At 36.5% G+C, this 21,405-nt stretch overlaps 1 long non-coding RNA gene across 1 annotated transcript; it reads left to right on the top strand.

Moving 5' to 3' along the window:
- The first annotated feature begins 3,833 nt into the window (after positions 1-3,833).
- LOC119628049 (uncharacterized) lies at positions 3,834-16,191 on the top strand. The gene is made up of 3 exons (XR_005244341.2): positions 3,834-3,889; positions 14,390-14,419; positions 15,779-16,191. It is a non-coding gene; the product is annotated as an uncharacterized lncRNA (long non-coding RNA).
- Positions 16,192-21,405: the final 5,214 nt, after the last annotated feature.

Here is a 21,405-nt window from a genome sequence, read left to right as displayed (position 1 = left end):
TGATAGGGACAGAAGGCAGCCAAGTGCCTAGGCAGATAGGGGCAGGTACCCTTTGAAAACCCACCTCCAAGCCAAAGACAGTTTAAAGCCTGAAAGCCAAACTACAAGTTAATTCCTCACACCAGATTGAGAACATGTCCTCCTATTTGGCTTGTTTTCCTCTGATCCCCCTCTTCACCTATTGTACATGTACCTACCCTTTTCTAATTGGCTTTCTACACTGCCATGCCCACCTTTGAATGGTGCTTTCACTTTAAGCTTTTTTGCATACTCACAAACCAATCATCATGCACACCCCATCCTGAGCCTGTAAAGGCCCCAGACTCAGTCGGTAGAGGGGAATATGGCCTACTTCGGGGAAGAGACAACCTGACTTCAGGGAAGTCCTGCCCTTCTTTTCCCCTCTCCAGCTCCCCTCTCTGCTGAGACCTGTTTTCATCTATCCATAAAATTTTCTACCTTCACCATCCTTCAGTTGTCCTTGTGACTTCATTCTTCTTGGACACTGGACAAGAGCTTGGGACCCACCAAGTGAGGGTACCTAGAAAAGGCTGTCACACTGACACTTTGCCCTCACTGGTGGAGAGCAGCCACACCATGCAACGAGGCAAGGAGCCAACTGAGCTGCTAACACACTGCTCTCCATCTGACTGCAGATGGCAGAACTAAAACAGCACTGTAACACCCCCTCTGAGGCTTTGGACTTATAGGCACCCTCACTTGGGTGCCACTGTTTTCCCCTCAGGGCAACACACCTGGTCTGGCCATGGGTCCTCATGTGGAGCTTGCTCCTGTGTTGGTGCCCAGAGTGTCCATCTTGATCTTGCACTAGCTCTCTCATGTGTTCCCTCCCATAAGGGGCTGAGCACAGAGGATTGAGTAGATGGGGTGCCCCTGCCACGAGTCCAGTGAAGGGACTGAGAAAAACACTGCATCAATTTCATAGTGATTTTTTTTTCAGCATTTGTGTTTGCTTTTCTTTTTTTTTTTTTTTCAGCCTCTTTCTTAAGCAAGGCCAATCACACTGCTGTCACTGGCTTCAAACTAGAAAGCTGAATCTACCACTTCCCCTCCTTGGCAATTCCTTCTACCCTTTACTCTATACAAGCTTCTGTTGCCTGTGTGTAGACCCAGTGCTCACCAATTCAGACCAGCAACTTCATTTCCGCCTAAATGAAAATACAAAATACTATTTTGTATATACCAAAGAAAAGTATCCATAATTAGGAAATGAAATGAAAATACAAAACAGCTTTGAAAAAAGTCAAGAACAAAAGAGTCTCTGTAGTTTATCTTGAATGCAGTACAAGCAATTCTCACAGTTGGCCCATATGATCTAACCAAAACTATTCATTAAACTTGAGTATGTCGATGATAGGTGAGAATGTTGTGTATAGCTGATATGGTTTGACTGTATCCCCACCCAAATCACAACTTGAATTGTATCTCCCAGAATTACCACGTGTTTTTGGAGGGACCCAGGGAGAGGGAATTGAATCATCAGGGCCAGTCTTTCCCATTCTATCCTTGTAATAGTTAATAAGTGTCACAAGATCTGAAGGGTTTATCAGGGTTTGCACTTTTGCTTCATTCTTATTTTTCTTTTGCTGCCACCATGTAAAAAGTGCCTTTCACCTCCTGTCATGATTCTGAGACCCCTCCAGCCATGTGAAATTGTAAGTCTAATTAAGCCTCTTTTTCTTCCCAGTCTTGGGTATGTCTTTATCAGCATCATGAAAATGGACTAATACAATAGCCCTTGAGGAGCCTTGACTGAATTACATCTGAGTACCCTGGGACTTAGAAGCAAAGTATCCCATCTTTGCCCATGACTGGGCATGCAGATGTCAAAAGTAATTGAATGCAAGTGCAGCTCTACAAATAAGAAAAATTACGAGATAGTGGTTTGTGAGAAAGGTTAGAAAAATAAGCTGCGTTTTCAATGCTGAACGTATTGTGATTGAATTATTAGTTTCATCTGGAAGTATGATAGTTGCTGAGTATAAAAGTCATACATACAGTGCAAAAAAGAAAAGTATATTAATATGTCCTACATTAGACTAATCATTTTTCATATATGGGTTTATTAAATCTGTTTCCATATTTGTGGAAGAATAATACAAGTTAACTGTTCCTACTTTTGGAATATTTCAATTTCCCAAATGGCTCTTCAAATAATAAATATAGTGGAACTTGTACATGGGACAGGAAACTAAGGTCCTAAGCAAGTATGACTGACTTGAGTATCAACCTAAACCAAAGTAATGCAAGAGCAGGTAAGAATAGAAATAATGGTAATTATAATAAAAGTATAAATAGAATATCCAATGTGCCAGAGATGATTCTGCCACAATGGCAGGCTTTGCCTAGGTGAAGAAAATTATACTTCATTAGAATGCCAGAATTTTCAATCTATTTCGGGCCTTAGGATTGATAGATGTTTGCCCACTGATACACTTTTGGCCTTAATTCACCAAGACAAACTTGACTTTTAAGATATGCTATCTAGATTTCCGTGTCATTCAATTTATAACAATTTTTCTCAATGCACTCATTCAAGTTTACAGCAATTTTTGAATACAAACTAATGTGCCCGTTAATACACTAGGTACTGTGTATACATTGAACAGAAATGATACCTGTTGTCACAAAACACAAGTATGCATTAAGGAACATGATTTTTCATGCTGATATTACTATTTTGTAAAATTAATCTGAATTAATAAACTTAATTTTAGACCCATAAAATGCAGGGCTGAGACATGTTCTAGCTTTCTGTATCTACTTCGTAAGTTACTATTTTAGATGGATTATCTGAATAGGTGTAAAAAGCAGAAAATATATTTGAAGCAGCCTTAAAAATAGGACAAAATTGAAATAATTATCAGTTCACATTCATAGCAGATTGGCACACATTACTGTATGAGATATGTACATGATGTATCTGTTAGATATTTATAATTGCACTTAAAAACATAAGATATGGAAGTATTAAAAAGCTGAACATAAGTTAGCTATGGTAGGGACTTGAAGTTTTGTAGAGCTCAAGAAGCACTCCAGTTTTATTTCCATTGTTTTAAGTTTCAATAAGAATGCATAAATTTATTACCTATTTTCTTCAAATATCCTTTATTATTCCAAGATCTTATGTCTTATTTTATAAGTGACCTAACGTCAGGCGCTGGATGAGGAGTAACATACACCTTCTAGCATTCTCATCAATGTAGTTTTCAGCATAAAAACATTAAATTTTTTGTGTTTTTATATAGTCTCCAAGGGGACCAAACTGAAAATGAATAAAAACAAGAAAAAATAAAGCCAACTTAACTCAGTAACCAATGGGACTGATATAGGAAAAATCATTAACGACAGAGTATTAATAGATTGGTTAAAATCTATTTAAAAATTGCTCATTCCAAATATGCAGTGTTCCATGTAATAGAATATAATACTAAGCTAGAAATTTGGATTTTTTAATGTAAATCTGGCTTATTCCACATAAATAGGATATGTGGCTTAAGCCAGTGACTGAATTGTGAACTTCTGTTGCATTTCTCTGGATTTATATTTAAGATGAAATGCATACTGAATGAAAGTACCAGAAGATGTATTACTTTACTTATAAGATGATATGGTTTGGCTGTGTCCCCATCCAAAACTCATCTTGAATTGTAATTCCCATAATCCTCACATGTTGTGGGAGGGGCCTGGTGGGAGGTAATCAAATCATGAGGGGAGTTACCCTCATGCTGCTCTCCTGATAGTAAGTTCTCATGAGATCTGATGGTTTTATAAGGGGCTTTTCCCCCTTTTGCTTGGCTTGCTTGACACTGCTCCTTCCTGCCACCATGTGAATCAGGACATGTTTGCTTCTCCTTCTGCCATGGTTGTAAGTTTCCAGAGGCTTCCCTAGCCATGCTAAACTGAGAGTCAATTAAACTTTTTTCCTTTATAAATTACCCAGTCTCACGTACGTATTTTATTAGCAGCGTGAAAATGGTCTAATACATAGGATTACAAGGATTATACATCATTTAATAATGTTGAATTGGGCTAAGATGTTGAAACTGAAGGGTTAAGCATTAAAAAATTGTGTTAGTGCATATTCTGTAATCTTTTTTGTTGATATGAAGGTGTCAGAAATAGAAGACAGAAGGCTTGAGCATTCACAGTTGTGATGGTTTTGATATGGCTTGTTCCTACCCACCAAATATCATGTTTAAATTTGATCTCCAATATGGTTGTGTGGGGAGGTGGGGCCTAGTGGGAGGTGTCTGGGTTATCAGGGCAGATCCCTCATGAATGGCTTGGTGCCCTTCTTGGGATAGCAAGCGAGCTCTCTCTCTCTTGAGACATTGAATTATTTCCCATGTGAATGGACATGTTCCCACAAAAGTGGGTAGTTATATATAAAGCAAGATGCTCCTTGGGTTTTGTCTCTTCCAACTGTTCCCTTTCCCTTTAGACCCTCCTCTCCATGTTCTGCCCCAGCAGCATGTGGTCTTCACCAGAAGCAGATGCCAACGCCATGTCCTTGGACTTCCCAGTCAGAACTATGAGCTCAATAAGCCTCTTTTCTTTATAAATTACTCAGCTTCACTTATTCTGTTATAGCAACATAAAACAGACTAAGACAACAGTGTTTCAAGAATTTGTTACAAACTGGAATAGCAATAAACATGAGCAATTAGACCACAGGAAGAACGAAATGTTAAAACGGTAATAAATGTTTAATGAGAGAGAAAGACCACTCAGAAGACAAGCTTTCTCTCTCTCTCTCTCTCTCTCTCTCTCTGTGTGTGTGTGTGTGTGTGTGTGTGTGTGTGTGTACATGGTAAGTTGTTTCATTTATCTGGTAACCAAGAGTTTGAGTGGATCTTAGAAACCGTTATCTCCTTTTGTTCTTCATTCATTCATTCTTTCAGTTCTGTGTTCAAAAGATTTCCATTAATAGTTTTCCCTGACAACTAATAGAATAGTAAACTGAATAGCCCCCCAAAAACAGCACAAGCACTTCTATCTCCATGAGCACAACCTCCATGAGCACAACCTCCACTACGACATCACCCTCACTAACATTGCCACCACCCCAGCCACCACCCCAAATCCAGCCTCACTGCTACCATTATCGCTATCACAAGTGCCTGGCCCCGTTACACACTTGACTTTTGGGCATTGTACATGCCATCATCTAACATACCATATGTTCATTTCTTTAATTTTTGTTTTCTTCCACTAGCTTGTAAATTCCAAAATGGCTGAGACTTTAGTTGTTCCACGGATATATCTCCAGCCTTCAGGATAGAGAGTGAAGCCTGGCTTTTGTAAGGTGCTCAATAAATATTTGCAGATTGAATAAATGAATGATATGTTTTCTTTTTCTGCATATACAAAGTCAGTTTTTAAATGCTACCTTCTATAAAGTCTAGACATTTACTTTTGATAATATGAGATTATATTATAGTGTGAATCTATCTAAATTCTTCTTAATCCCATTCGTCTCTTCTTAAAGTACTGGCATATTTTCATTACTAAAATTTTTTAGTATATCTCTATACTATACTACAGAGCAAATACTGCTTTTTATTATTCATTTTCAGTTTTTATATGTTATTCATTTCTAATTCATAGCTTTACTCCATCTCAATAAAAATATAATTAATCAATTTCCTATGACAACTGGAAGAAACTGGAGGACATCACATTAAGTGAAATAAGCCAGACACAGAAGGACAAATACTGCATGATCCCACATATAAGAAGAATCTAAAATAGTCAACCTAATAGAGGCAGAGTGAATGAAGGTAGAATTGGGGAGGTATTAGTCAAAGGGTACAAAGTTTAAGTTATGTAAGATGAATAAACTCTAGAGAGCTACTATACACCACAGTGCCTATAGTAATAATATATAAGGTATTATAGACTTAAAAATTTACTAGATATTATGTTGTGTTCTTATCACAAAAAGAAATAAATTAATGAATTAAAAATAATAAAGAGGGCAAGATGAAACTTTTAAAAGCAATGGATATATTGATGAAATTGATTATGGTATTGGTTTCAAAGGAGCATGTTTATCTCCAAGCTCATCAAGTTGTATATTTTAAATATGTAGAGCTTTCTGGATGTCAGTAATATCTCAGTAAGTAATTAAAAATAATAAATTTGGTCACTCAAGAAAAAATAATTTTTCTATCATTTCCACTTTACTACTAATTTTTAAAAATCCTGGGTGTCAAAATGTGTCAAATCCTTTTTTTTTTTTTTTTTTTTTTTTTTTTTTTTTTTTTTGAGATGGAGTCTTGCTCTGTTGCCCAGGCTGGAGTGCAGTGGCCTGATCTCCGCTCACCACAAGCTCCGCTTCCCAGGTTCACGCCGTTCTCCTGCCTCAGCCTCCCCAGTAGCTGGGACTACAGGCACCCGCCACCATGCCTAATTTTTTGTATTTTTAGTAGAGACGGGGTTTCATCGTGTTAGCCAGGATGGTCTCGATCTCCTGACCTCGTGATCCGACCACCTCAGCCTCCCAAAGTGCTGAGATTACAGGCATGAGCCACCGCGCCTGGCATGTCAGATCCTTTTGTTGCATCTATTTGTATGAGCTTATCTATCTCTTTTGTTAATGTAATAAATTATGTTTATTTGCTTTTTGATTATTAAAGCAATTTTGTATTCCTGAAATGAAACTTAGCCTTGATCTATAGTACTTTCTATACATTACTGAGCAATTGGATATGCTGTGTTTTATATTATTTGCATGTCTGTTTATGATTGTTATTGGCCTATATCTAATATATTTTAATGCTGTTGTCAGATTTTGGTATAGAGTTCATGCTGGCATGAAAAAGAGTGAGAGGTGTGCCCTTTTACTATCCCCTGAAAGATTGTTTTGTAAGATTAATGTTAGTTGTTACTTATAATAGAAAAAGATATTGCTAAATCTATCCTTTTTGAAGATTTTCACTTGTAGATTCAATTTCTTTAATAGACATAAAGCTCTACACATTTTCTATTTATTCTTGGATCAGAATTGGTAAACTTGGGCTTTTACAGAATTTTTCACTTCTATCAAAATTTTCAAATGTTTTTACATAAAGCTGCCATAGAAATTATTCATATTTGTATTATTGGTATAGAAATAAAGTTTTTGATTTTTGAAGTTTGCAATTTATAATTTTTTTTCCTTTTCTTTTAAGACAGGGTGTCGCTCTGCAGCCCAAGCTGGGGTGCAGTGGCATAATCTCGGCTCCCTGCAAGCTCTGCCTCCTGGGTTCACGCCATTCTCCTGCCTCAGCCTCCTGAGTAGCTGAAACTACAGGCGCCCGCCACCACACCCAGCTAATTTTTTGTATTTTTAGTAGAGACGGGGTTTCACTGTGTTAGCCAGGATGGTCTCCATCTCCTGACCTCGTGATCCGCCCATCTCGGCCTCCCAAAGTGCTGGGATTACAGACGTGAGCCACCGTGCCCGGCCTAATTTTCATTTTCTAATTTTGATATTATCAAATTTATTAGCATGTTAATGAACTAGTGTTTGGCTTCATTGATATTTCTATATTCTACACTTGCTTTCTAACTCGTTGATTTCTACCATATTTCTTTTAATTCGAGTTTAATTTGTCACGTTATCTTCTAGCCCCTTGAAATAAATACTTAAAGACATGATAGTCAGTCTTTCTTTTATAAAATATACAAGCAAAGTATATATTAACTATATACATATATTTATCCCTAAGTCATGTCTTACTTAATTCTTACAAGCTTGCATGTGCCACAATTTTATTTCCATTCCATTTAAAATAATTTCTAATTTCCACTGTGATATCATTAAAAAAACATGGGTTATTTAGATGTGTTTTGTTTCACTGGCTAACAGTTGGGGATTTTAAGTTAGAATTTCTTTTTTTTTTTTTTTTTTTAACCTCTTAAATACTTTTAATGGTTTCTGAAATTATCAGATTATCTCATAAGTAGAGTTTTTTTAAAAAATTTATTTATTATTATTAAACTTCAAGTTGTAGGGTACATGTGCACAACGTGCAGGTTTGCTACATATGTATACTTGTGCCATGTTGGTGTGCTGCACCCATCAACTCGTCATTTACATCAGGTATAACTCCCAATGCAATCCCTCCCCCCCTCCCCCCTCCCCATGATAGGCCCCGGTGTGTGATGTTCCCCTTCCCGAGTCCAAGTGATCTCATTGTTCAGTTCCCGCCTATGAGTGAGAACATGCGGTGTTTGGTTTTCTGTTCTTGTGATAGTTTGCTAAGAATGATGGTTTCCAGCTGCATCCATGTCCCTACAAAGGACACAAACTCATCCTTTTTTATGGCTGCATAGTATTCCATGGTGTATATGTGCCACATTTTCTTAATCCAATCTGTCACTGATGGACATTTGGGTTGATTCCAAGTCTTTGCTATTGTGAATAGTGCTGCAATAAACATACGTGTGCATGTGTCTTTATAGCAGCATAATTTATAATCCTTTGGGTATATACCCAGTAATGGGATGGCTGGGTCATATGGTACATCTAGTTCTAGATCCTTGAGGAATCGCCATACTGTTTTCCATAATGGTTGAACTAGTTTACAATCCCACCAACAGTGTAAAAGTGTTCCTATTTCTCCACATCCTCTCCAGCACCTGTTGTTTCCTGACTTTTGAATGATCGCCATTCTAACTGGTGTGAGATGGTATCTCATTGTGGTTTTGATTTGCATTTCTCTGATGGCCAGTGGTGATGAGCATTTTTTCATGTGTCTGTTGGCTGTATGAATGTCTTCTTTTGAGAAATGTCTGTTCATATCCTTTGCCCACTTTTTGATGGGGTTGTTTGTTTTTTTCTTGTAAATTTGTTTGAGTTCTTTGTAGGTTCTGGATATTAGCCCTTTGTCAGATGAGTAGATTGCAAAAATTTTCTCCCATTCTGTAGGTTGCCTGTTCACTCTGATGGTAGTTTCTTTCACTGTGCACAAGCTCTTTAGTTTAATGAGATCCCATTTGTCAATTTTGGCTTTTGCTGCTGTTGCTTTTGGTGTTTTAGACATGAAGTCTTTGCCCATGCCTATGTCCTGAATGGTACTACCTAGGTTTTCCTCTAGGATTTTTATGGTATTAGGTCTAACATTTAAGTCTCTAATCGATCTTGAATTAATTTTCATATAACGAGTAAGGAAAGGATCCAGTTTCAGCTTTCTACTTATGGCTAGCCAATTTTCCCAGCACCATTTATTAAATAGGGAATCCTTTCCCCATTTCTTGTTTCTCTCAGGTTTGTCAAAGATCAGATGGCTGTAGCTGTGTGGTATTATTTCTGAGGACTCTGTTCTGTTCCATTGGTCTATATCTCTGTTTTGGTACCAGTACCATGCTGTTTTGGTTACTGTAGCCTTGTAGTATAGTTTGAAGTCAGGTAGCATGATGCCTCCAGCTTTGTTCTTTTGACTTAGGATTGTCTTGGAGATGCGGGCTCTTTTTTGGTTCCATATGAACTTTAAAGCAGTTTTTTCCAATTCTGTGAAGAAGCTCATTGGTAGCTTGATGGGGATGGCATTGAATCTATAAATTACCTTGGGCAGTATGGCCATTTTCACGATATTGATTCTTCCTATCCATGAGCATGGTATGTTCTTCCATTTGTTTGTGTCCTCTTTTATTTCACTGAGCAGTGGTTTGTAGTTCTCCTTGAAGAGGTCCTTTACATCCCTTGTAAGTTGGATTCCTAGGTATTTTATTCTCTTTGAAGCAATTGTGAATGGAAGTTCATTCCTGATTTGGCTCTCTGTTTGACTGTCACTGGTGTATAAGAATGCTTGTGATTTTTGCACATTAATTTTGTATCCTGAGACTTTACTGAAGTTGCTTATCAGCTTAAGGAGATTTTGGGCTGAGACAATGGGGTTTTCTAAATATACAATCATGTCGTCTGCAAACAGGGACAATTTGACTTCTTCTTTTCCTAACTGAATCCCCTTGATTTCTTTCTCTTGCCTGATTGCCCTAGCCAGAACTTCCAACACTATGTTGAATAGGAGTGGTGAGAGAGGGCATCCCTGTCTTGTGCCAGTTTTCAAAGGGAATTTTTCCAGTTTTTGCCCATTCAGTATGATATTGGCTGTGGGTTTGTCATAAATAGCTCTTATGATTTTGAGGTACGTTCCATCAATACCGAATTTATTGAGCGTTTTTAGCATGAAGGGCTGTTGAATTTTGTCAAAAGCCTTTTCTGCATCTATTGAGATAATGATGTGGTTCTTGTCTTTGGTTCTGTTTATATGCTGGATTATGTTTATTGATTTGCGAATGTTGAACCAGCCTTGCATCCCAGGGATGAAGCCCACTTGATCATGGTGGATAAGCTTTTTGATGTGCTGCTGAATCCGGTTTGCCAGTATTTTATTGAGGATTTTTGCATCGATGTTCATCAGGGATATTGGTCTAAAATTCTCTTTTTTTGTTGTGTCTCTGCCAGGCTTTGGTATCAGGATGATGTTGGCCTCATAAAATGAGTTAGGGAGGATTCCCTCTTTTTCTATTGATTGGAATAGTTTCAGAAGGAATGGTACCAGCTCCTCCTTGTACCTCTGGTAGAATTCAGCTGTGAATCCATCTGGTCCTGGACTTTTTTTGGTTGGTAGGCTATTAATTATTGCCTCAATTTCAGAGCCTACTATTGGTCTATTCAGGGATTCAACTTCTTCCTGGTTTAGTCTTGGAAGAGTGTAAGTGTCCAGGAAATTATCCATTTCTTCTAGATTTTCCAGTTTATTTGCGTAGAGGTGTTTATAGTATTCTCTGATGGTAGTTTGTATTTCTGTGGGGTCGGTGGTGATATCCCCTTTATCATTTTTAATTGTGTCGATTTGATTCTTCTCTCTTTTCTTCTTTATTAGTCTTGCTAGTGGTCTGTCAATTTTGTTGATCTTTTCAAAAAACCAACTCCTGGATTCATTGATTTTTTGGAGGTTTTTTTGTGTCTCTATCTCCTTCAGTTCTGCTCTGATCTTAGTTATTTCTTGCCTTCTGCTAGCTTTCGAATGTGTTTGCTCTTGCTTCTCTAGTTCTTTTAATTGCGATGTTAGAGTGTCAATTTTAGATCTTTCCTGCTTTCTCTTGTGGGCATTTAGTGCTATAAATTTCCCTCTACACACTGCTTTAAATGTGTCCCAGAGATTCTGGTATGTTGTATCTTTGTTCTCATTGGTTTCAAAGAACATCTTTATTTCTGCCTTCATTTCGTTATGTACCCAGTAGTCATTCAGGAGCAGGTTGTTCAGTTTCCATGTAGTTGAGCAGTTTTGATTGAGTTTCTTAGTACTGAGTTCTAATTTGATTGCACTGTGGTCTGAGAGACAGTTTGTTATAATTTCTGTTCTTGTACATTTGCTGAGGAGTGCTTTACTTCCAATTACGTGGTCAATTTTGGAGTAAGTACGATGTGATGCTGAGAAAAATGTATATTCTGTTGATTTGGGGTGGAGAGTTCTATAGATGTCTATTAGGTCTGCTTGCTGCAGAGATGAGTTCAATTCCTGGATATCCTTGTTAACTTTCTGTCTCGTTGATCTGTCTAATGTTGACAGTGGAGTGTTGAAGTCTCCCATTATTATTGTATGGGAGTCTAAGTCTCTTTGTAAGTCTCTAAGGACTTGCTTTATGAATCTGGATGCTCCTGTATTGGGTGCATATATATTTAGGATAGTTAGCTCTTCCTGTTGAATTGATCCCTTTACCATTATGTAATGGCCTTCTTTGTCTCTTTTGATCTTTGATGGTTTAAAGTCTGTTTTATCAGAGACTAGTATTGCAACCCCCGCTTTTTTTTGTTCTCCATTTGCTTGGTAAATCTTCCTCCATCCCTTTATTTTGAGCCTATGTATGTCTCTGCGTGTGAGATGGGTCTCCTGAATACAGCAGACTGATGGGTCTTGACTCTTTATCCAGTTTGCCAGTCTGTGTCTTTTAATTGGAGCATTTAGTCCATTTACATTTAAGGTTAAGATTGTTATGTGTGAACTTGATCCTGCCATTATGATATTAACTGGTTATTTTGCTCGTTAGTTGATGCAGTTTCTTCCTAGCCTTGATGGTCTTTACATTTTGGCATGTTTTTGCAATGGCTGGTACCGGTTGTTCCTTTCCATGTTTAGTGCTTCCTTCAGGGTCTCTTGTAAGGCAGGCCTAGTGGTGACAAAATCTCTAAGCATTTGCTTATCTGTAAAGGATTTTATTTCTCCTTCACTTATGAAACTTAGTTTGGCTGGATATAAAATTCTGGGTTTAAAATTCTTTTCTTTAAGAATGTTGAATATTGGCCCCCACTCTCTTCTGGCTTGAAGAGTTTCTGCCAAGAGATCTGCTGTTAGTCTGATGGGCTTCCCTTTGTGGGTAACCCGACCTTTCTCTCTGGCTGCCCTTAAGATTTTTTCCTTCATTTCAACTTTGGTGAATCTGGCAATTATGTGTCTTGGAGTTGCTCTTCTCGAGGAGTATCTTTGTGGTGTTCTCTGTATTTCCTGGATTTGAATGTTGGCCTGCCCTACTAGGTTGGGGAAGTTCTCCTGTATGATATCCTGAAGAGTGTTTTCCAACTTGGTTCCATTTTCCCCCTCACTTTCAGGTACCCCAATCAGACGTAGATTTGGTCTTTTTACATAATCCCATACTTCTTGCAGGCTTTGTTCATTTCTTTTTCTTCTTTTTTCTTTTGGTTTCTCTTCTCGCTTCATTTCATTCATTTGATCCTCCATCGCTGACATTCTTTCTTCCAGTTGATCGAGTCAGTTACCGAAGCTTGTGCATTTGTCACGTATTTCTCGTGCCATGGTTTTCGTCTCTTTCATTTCGTTTGTGAGCTTCTCTGCATTAATTACTCTAGCCATCAATTCTTCCACTTTTTTTTCAAGATTTTTAGTTTCTTTGCGCTGGGTACGTAATTCCTCCTTTAGCTCTGAGAAATTTGATGGACTGAAGCCTTCTTCTCTCATCTCGTCGAAGTCATTCTCCGTCCAGCTTTGATCCGTTGCTGGCGATGAGCTGCGTTCCTTTGCCGGGGGAGATGCGCTCTTATTTTTTGAATTTCCAGCTTTTCTGCCCTGCTTTTTCCCCATCTTTGTGGTTTTATCTGCCTCTGGTCTTTGATGATGGTGATGTACTGATGGGGTTTTGGTGTAGGTGTCCTTCCTGTTTGATAGCTTTCCTTCTAACAGTCAGGATCCTCAGCTGTAGGTTGTAGCTGTAGGAGATTGCTTGAGGTCCACTCCAGACCCTGTTTGCCTGGGTATCAGCAGCAGAGGCTGCAGAGGATAGTATATTTCTGAACAGCGAGTGTACCTGTCTGATTCTTGCTTTGGAAGCTTCCTCTCAGGGGTGTACTCCACCCTGTGAGGTGTGGGGTGTCAGACTGTCCCTAGTGGGGGATGTCTCCCAGTTAGGCTACTCAGGGGTCAGGGACCCACTTGAGCAGGGAGTCTGTCCCTTCTCAGATCTCAACCTCCGTGTTGGGAGATCCACTGCTCTCTTCAAAGCTGTCAGACAGAGTCGTTTGCGTCTGCAGAGCTGCTGCGTTTGTTATTGTTTACTGTGCCCTGTCCCCAGAGGTGGAGTCTACAGAGACAGGCAGGTTTCCTTGAGCTGCTGTGAGCTCCACCCAGTTCGAGCTTCCCAGCAGCTTTGTTTACCTACTTAAGCCTCAGCAATGGCGGGTGCCCCTCCCCCAGCCTCGCTGCTGCCTTGCCGGTAGATCACAGACTGCTGTGCTAGCAATGAGGGAGGCTCCGTGGGTGTGGGACCCTCTCGGCCAGGTGTGGGATATGATCTCCTGGTGTGCCGGTTTGCTTAAAGCGCAGTATTGGGGTGGGAGTTACCCAATTTTCCAGGTGTTGTGTGTCTCAGTTCCCCTGGCTAGGAAAAGGGATTCCCTTCCCCCTTGCGCTTTCCAGGTGAGGCAATGCCTTGCCCTGCTTCAGCTCTCGCTGGTCGGGCTGCAGCAGCTGACCAGCACCAATCGTCTGGCACTCCCCAGTGAGATGAACCCAGTACCTCAGTTGAAAATGCAGAAATCACCGGTCTTCTGTGTCGCTCGCGCTGGGAGTTGGAGACTGGAGCTGTTCCTATTCGGCCATCTTGCTCCGCCCCCTAAGTTAGAATTTCTTAACTGATTTTTCGCTTCATACCACTGAGGCTAGAGAAAATGCTGTTTATGTTTCCCGTCATTTGAAATGTATTAAAGCTTTCTCTATTTTTCAATATGTGGCCAATGTCTATGATTATTATTTGTAATTTTAAAAGCAGGGATAATGTGCAGTCATTGAGTGCAGAAGCCTATATATATGCTTATTATGTAAAGTTTGTTAAACAAGTTTTCAATCTTCTATATCTTTAGTTCTTCTATATTTTCACCAGTAACTAAAAGGTTAAATATTTTCATATTATTATTGATTTATTTATTTCTTGTACACATTTTATCAACTTTGTAATTTATGCACTTTAAAGCTAAATTTTGATACTTAGATACATTTAGGATTGTTATATCTTCCTGTAGAATCCATATTTTATTTCATAAAGAAATGCCCTTTTTATGTCTTGTAATGCATATGATTTGAAATATTTCTCTGTTGCTAAAAGTAAATTAGTTTTCCTGATTTCATATAGTGGTCAATCTCGTTACTTTCAACTGTTCTGTCTCTGTATCTGTAATTTTTAAATAGTTGTTAATTATGCTATTTTTACTGTTTTAATCCAGAGTCTGATTGTTTTTTCTAAACAGGAGAATATGCTCAATATCCATTTCATGTGATTAGTGATCGATTCCAGTTTATATCTATAATTTAATGTTTTTTTCTTTCTATAATTCATTTGTTTTTATAATTCTTATTTCACTTCATTTGCTTACATAACTATAATTTTATTGTTATATTTTGTTCTGTTTATCTGACAGCAGCATATTATTTAATATTCTTTGGCATATTAGAGTCTAATTTAAACTGTGCAATATTAGAATTTGGATATTATAATGCTACAACCACACTTATTCTCTTTTTATATTTTGTGCTATTGATGTCATATGTTCTAATTTCTCATATTTTAAACTTCAGCATGTCATTAATTTATTATTTTAAACAGACAACATTCATTTTTTGAGTTTTTTTTTTTTTTCTGCAATACTGGATCAATGTCATAGACAATGTTCCTTCTGTGTAAAGACCTCCTTTTAGAAGCAGGCCTTTCTGTTGATAGTAAATTTTGATAATTCCATATTAATGATTATTTATTTTTGATATTTTGAAGATTTAATGTAATTGTTTTTTATACTTTTCATTGTATCTGAGTTTTATTTATCTTCTGAAATAAACATATATGTTATTTATAACATATGTCTTTGAGAAAAAATATTCAAGGGTCAAATTGTTTTTCAAGAGAGTCATTAGTAAAATGTTAAACTGAAGAACAAGGCTTAATAGATTAAGAATAAATTTGAGGTGAGACAGAGTATAGCTTACTTTATCTGATTAGCACCATAATTTGTTAAAATTAGGGCAGAAGAAATATCTCAAAGAGAGAAAACCTGAGAAAATATTTACATGAATATGCTATGCAATATGTCAAACCTCATATTGAACTTAATGCTCTATATATTTTGATCACTCTTTCCAGAGTTTTCTCTTCTTAAAGTTCTTTCCTTCTGGCCTATCACTGATTATATGCAAAATATTCTAGTCCTAGTCGAAATTACTGGCTCAACTACACTGAGGAAAATAATATTTCCTTCTAGCATAGTGTCCAGAATGAATCTAAGTCGAAGAAGGGAAAAAGAGAAGGACACAAGAAGGGAGACAAGGAAAAATGTCAATGTCAAAGAACTAGAGGAACAACACTGGAGTTACAAGAAACACCAGAATTAGAATCAGAGCAATTTTATTGGATTTACAACAGCTGATTCTAGATATAAGAACTTTACCAAGCCATTTACATTTTTTGTGCTTAAATTTCATCACTTTAAAACAGAAAGAAAGAATTTACCTTATACACTTGTTGCTTAGATTATGAAAGTCATCTATACAAAATGTACAATAAGGAAGAATATAAATGTAAGAATGTAGAGGGTCACAAACATAGTTTGAAATATTCAAACTTTTCATTTTGGAGTGAAAAAAAGAAAAATACTAACTGTAAAATTAAATTCATTACAATATCAAAGTCAATCCTGCCTATCAAGTCATTTGACAGTTAAAAATGTTTTGTTTATTCCATAAACATTATGAAAAAAACTAGTTCATTGCCAAAGGGATATTACATAATCACAGTGAAATCTCTAAAAGTCCTGAAACAGAATTTGAGTTTCATTTGCATTTTATTTTTACATTCTTACTACTCTACTAACTACATTCTGCCTAAGTAAATATGCTCAAAGCTTTAAAAGTAGGCTGAATGAATCACTGGTGGAAAAATAATGACCAGGAGCCAACATCAAGCTGAAAAAACAAGAATCCATAGTCCCCACATGAGATGAAACTGTGTGGTAAGATGGATTTAATGGGTCTGGGCTAACATGGTAAAAGTATAATGGATGTAGCTAAAACAAACAAGGTCCAACTCTAAACCAGCACAAGAAAAACAGAGCAAGGGCATTTGATTTCATTAAAAAGAAATTACATTTTAAATCAAAGTAAAAAAAGTAAGCCATTACAATATTGAGGTAGGTAGTGGAGTTGACTGTATAAGAAATTGGCTACTACTTTCAAAGGGCTTCATCATTTTAAATCTATACTCATATTTGTCTTGGATAAGGTTAAAATTATAAAGATATCAAAGTTCAAAGAAAGTTCAATGCCTTTTGGGGGTCAGAAAGTCTGAAAATAAAAAAAAAATTCATGTACTTTCTTTTTTGTTCATGAGAAATGAAATGTGGTCTTTTATTTTTTCCCATCTAATATATCAATATAGCAACTTTTGTCAAACAAAGGAGATAAACATCTGGGTTGCTATGGGTAAAGTTTTCTCTTTGTTTTTCTTCTTAACGGCAACCATGCTTTCCATTTGTCTGTAACACTAGAAATATTTCACTGTATTTTTCTACTCTATGCCTCAACTCTATATTTGGCTTCATTAGATTTTATAAATTGTCTCTACATTTTATTTTGTGTTTATACTCTAAACAAATTTATACTTTAGGGTTTTGCCTATGAAATCTAAGTAGTTTATCATTTTCTGACTCTAATTCCTATAACGTATTTAAGAATTAAAATAAAAACCTAACTTTTTCATGTTGAATTATATTGGAACAATGTTTTATTTCTTATTTTTATATTTTTCTTTTAAATTTGTTCCCAATATCAACAAAAATATATTTTTAATGTGCCTTTATCTCCACTCACATAACTCCTGGGAAAAGTTTTTGTATTTCTTGAGGATGAGGAACTATTTTAAAAATCATATTTTATGTTCTTTATGATGCAAAACACTCTATGCCAATCCCTTTATTTGCCTTGTGGCCAGGCTCAATATTTAAGATGGTTATTAGTAAGCTATCCAAAGACATGTAAAAACTGAAGCTCAGAGAGGCTAGGTAATGTGCTTAGCTATTAGCTTGGTGCAAAAGTAATTGCAGTTTTTGCCATTACTTTCAACTCCAAAAACCACAATTACTTTTGCACCAACCTGATACTTAGCACAACCAGCTAGTTACTGAGTAATGGAATCAAAATTGGAACTCATTTATTAAGCCAAAGATTCTGTTTGTTCTAGTATATGAAGTTGTCTGTGGAAGAGTCAAAAAATTAAAGATCCAGCCGTAGCATTTTTGCAGTTTTTCTCTTTCATCATTTAAAGTTTTGCTATTGGTGTTTGTTTTCTATGTATTCCTTATTATTTAAATTTTCAGTAACATGACAAGTTACACAGTGAGTGAACAGTGTTTTATAAGTTAAAGGCCTACACAAGCAGATAGCTTGAAGTCAGGAGTTTAAGACCTGAATGGGAAACATAGTGAAATCCCTTATCTACAAAAATAAAATACAAAAAATAGCTGAGTGTCGTACGCCTGTAGTCTCAGCTACTTGAGTGGCTGAAGTGGGAGGATCCCTTGAGCCCCAGAGATTCAGGCTGCAGTGAGCCATGATCACACCACTGCACTCCACCCTGGAAAACAGCAAGACAGTCTCAAAATAATAATGACAATAATAGTAGTAATAATAATAAGAAGCTGAAGGGGTTTATATGATACAATTTGTTATGTATTATGTTGTATATGTGTTATGTAAAAAAAGAGAAAAAGGAACCAAAATGATTTTCACCATGAAACCAGAATGTCTTAGTGATTTTTCTCTTGGAGGTGTGATTATAGGTAATCTTCAGTTTCTCCTTCATGCTAGTCTGGGTTTTTTAAATTTTCTACAATGCCTACACATTATTTTGATACATACTGTTTTCAAGAATAACAACTATTACTACAAATACCAAAGGGTACTTAAATAAATTATCCCTATCTCATTTGTCTCAAAATATGGGAACTGAGAATAATAGTTTAAAGTATAAATGAGATCTATCTTTATTTTATTATTTTTATTTTATTATTTTTATCTATCTATCTATCTATCTATCTATCTATCTATCTATCTATCTATCTATTTATTATACTTAAAGTTCTGGGGTACATGTGAAGAACGTGCCCATTTGTTACATAGGTATACATGTGCCATGGTGGTTTGCTGCACCCATCAACTCATCATCTACATTAGGTATTTGTCCTAATGTTATCCCTCTCCTAGCCCCCCAACCCCAAACAGGCCCTAGTGTGTGATGTTCCCTTCCCTGTGTCCATGTGTTCTCATTGTTCAGCTCCCGCTTATGAGTGAGAACATGCAGTGCTTGGTTTTCTGTTCCTGCGTTAGTTTGCTGAGAATGATGGTTTCCAGCTTCATCCATGTCCCTGCAAAGGGCATGAACTCATCCTTTTTATGGCTGCATAGTATTCTGTGGTATACATGTACCACATTTTCTTTATCCATTCTATCACTGATGGGCATCTGGGTTGGTTCCAAGTCTTTGCTATTGTGAACAGTGCTGCAATAAACATACATGTGCCTGTGTCTTTATAGTAGAAAGATTTATAATCCTTTGGGTATATACCCAGTAATGGAATTGCTGGGTCAATGGTATTTTTGGTTCTAGATCCTTGAGGAATTTCCACCCTGTCTTCCACAATGGTTGAACTAATTTACACTCACACCAACAGTGTGAAAGCGTTCCTATTTCTCCATATCCTCTCCAGCACCAGGTTTATCTTTAAATGCCACTTTGCTGCCTAGCATTTAACTCCTAGAGTTATGAATTTTAAAGAGACAATAAATATAAAGCACTTGAGACAGTGCTTGGCACACAGGCAGTGATCAATTAGGCAAGAGCAATTTTGTAAAGTACCATTTTATCAATTTTATGAGATTCTGGGGTGAATTCTATGTTAGGAGGGATACCAGCGCACCCTAGAATTGGGTTTCATTTGTGATAGGATGACAAGGAGAACTTATGTGGCATAGAACTGTAGCTATGCTATTTTTTTTTTTTTTTTTGTTTTGCTGCAGAGTTGTAACATATCTAAACAATGCCCTGCCAACTCAGAAGCCACAAGTAAGGGCACACAATTTTACAATTTGCTGAATCCTCTATTTGGAAGTTATGGGATATGACAAAGGAGGCCCTTTTAGGGAAGCTTCATTCAGCCTATCCAGGGGGACAGTTACTCACTTCATCCTCAAGGTGAAACTACAGAAATTGCTTTGCCTTTGCACTGCCCCAGGAACTGCTGATCACCCTACACTATTTCTAAAATGCTGATCAGATCACAGTTTCTCAATAAACACTTTCTTATTAAATTCCTCCCAAAGCTGTCTCTGTGTTTCTTATGCTTACATTAAAAACTCACATATTTAATTTTCATTTGTTTTCTCCTATTACAAACAATAAATTATGTCGAAAGTGATTGTACAACTTTAGTCAATAAATTGTAAAAACTTTAAAAAAATCATTATTTATGGATTGCTTGGAGAATGCATTGTAGTTAACTCTAAATGAGTAGATTATCACTTTATTTATGCCAAAGAACCGAAATAATCAGAGGTTTAGCAGGGGGTACTAAAATGTTTAAACAATTGAAACTTTTCTCAATAATTCAAAGGAATAGGAAAACATTTTTCTTAGGGGAAAACTTGAAATATTTCTTAGGCCATCTGTGCAAATAATATGACAGTTGCAACAACTTTTTAGCTTTTTAAAACAAAAGAGAATTACACTTTTTCCTAAATAAAATATAATAGCAACATCATCTGTCTGTAGTACATAATTAAACTATACTCAAAGGCATAAATAATAAAATTCTGTTCAAGCAAATGCATTGCATTTGTTTTTAAATGGATCATTAACGTGTGGCTTTGAAACAAGCAGCAAATAAATCCATCGTCAGACTTTTCTAAGGACTATTCTTTACTAAATTTAAGTATTCCTTCAATCATATATTCATTATGATCACCGTATATAGCCAAATGCAATCTCTGCACACATGAAAAAAAAATTCTAGCAAAAGCTATGAGGCTAAGTTAGTGAATTAAAAGTCTCAGCAATTCTAAGTTTTTTAAAGAAATAATTGGTGAAAGTGTTCAGATAATAGAAAGGGAGAGAGAAAAAAGATAAAGGCCTCTAATATTTTGTTAGGTGGGACAAAAAAGAAATAGAAATTGCTGTTTGTCATAGAAGTTTGAGACAAGTGGTTCATGCAACTTTTATAGTGATTTTCTAAACAATTAGATCATTTGTTCTGCAAAGTGTTCTCTGTTACTACCAATCTAAGCCTTCTCATTTGTTACTACAGTTGGAAAATTCAGGTAAGGAGTATATTTAGGATTGTTCTTTTCTAACATATATAGAGTAACTAAAAGATTCCAAGGAAACTCTCTTACTGTTCTTGTTAAAGACACATTTAGATCCCAGGCTTGCTGATGGTGTGGTGGGCATGGGAGAAAAGGGTGCTTTGCATAAGTGTGTATGGTGGAAGAAGGATAGAATTTAAAATTATACCCCTATGCCAAACAATTTTACTTTGTTTAGCTCATCCTCTATTTTGCTACAGAATTTAATGTCTTATTTTAACTTTATGTGAATTATTTTTTTTCTAAATTTTACAGTACATATATCCATCCCAGAGTCTCATATAGCATGTTTCATGCTTCAGGTACACTAATACTAAACAAAGTAAATATTGTAAAAATTTTACCTATAACAATAAAAAGTGAAACAGTTGAGTTTAAAAATAACATCTTTCAGTATTAGGTAACATAATTTTAACAACCTGATATGGTTTGGCTGTGTCCCCAAATGTCACCTTGATTTATAGTTCCCATAATCACC

The sequence above is a fragment of the Chlorocebus sabaeus genome, chromosome 23 (genome assembly GCF_047675955.1).
Source record: "Chlorocebus sabaeus isolate Y175 chromosome 23, mChlSab1.0.hap1, whole genome shotgun sequence".
Lineage (NCBI taxonomy): Eukaryota > Metazoa > Chordata > Mammalia > Primates > Cercopithecidae > Chlorocebus > Chlorocebus sabaeus.
The sequence above is the reverse complement of the archived record's forward strand: the minus strand, read 5'-3'. Positions and strand labels throughout refer to the sequence as shown.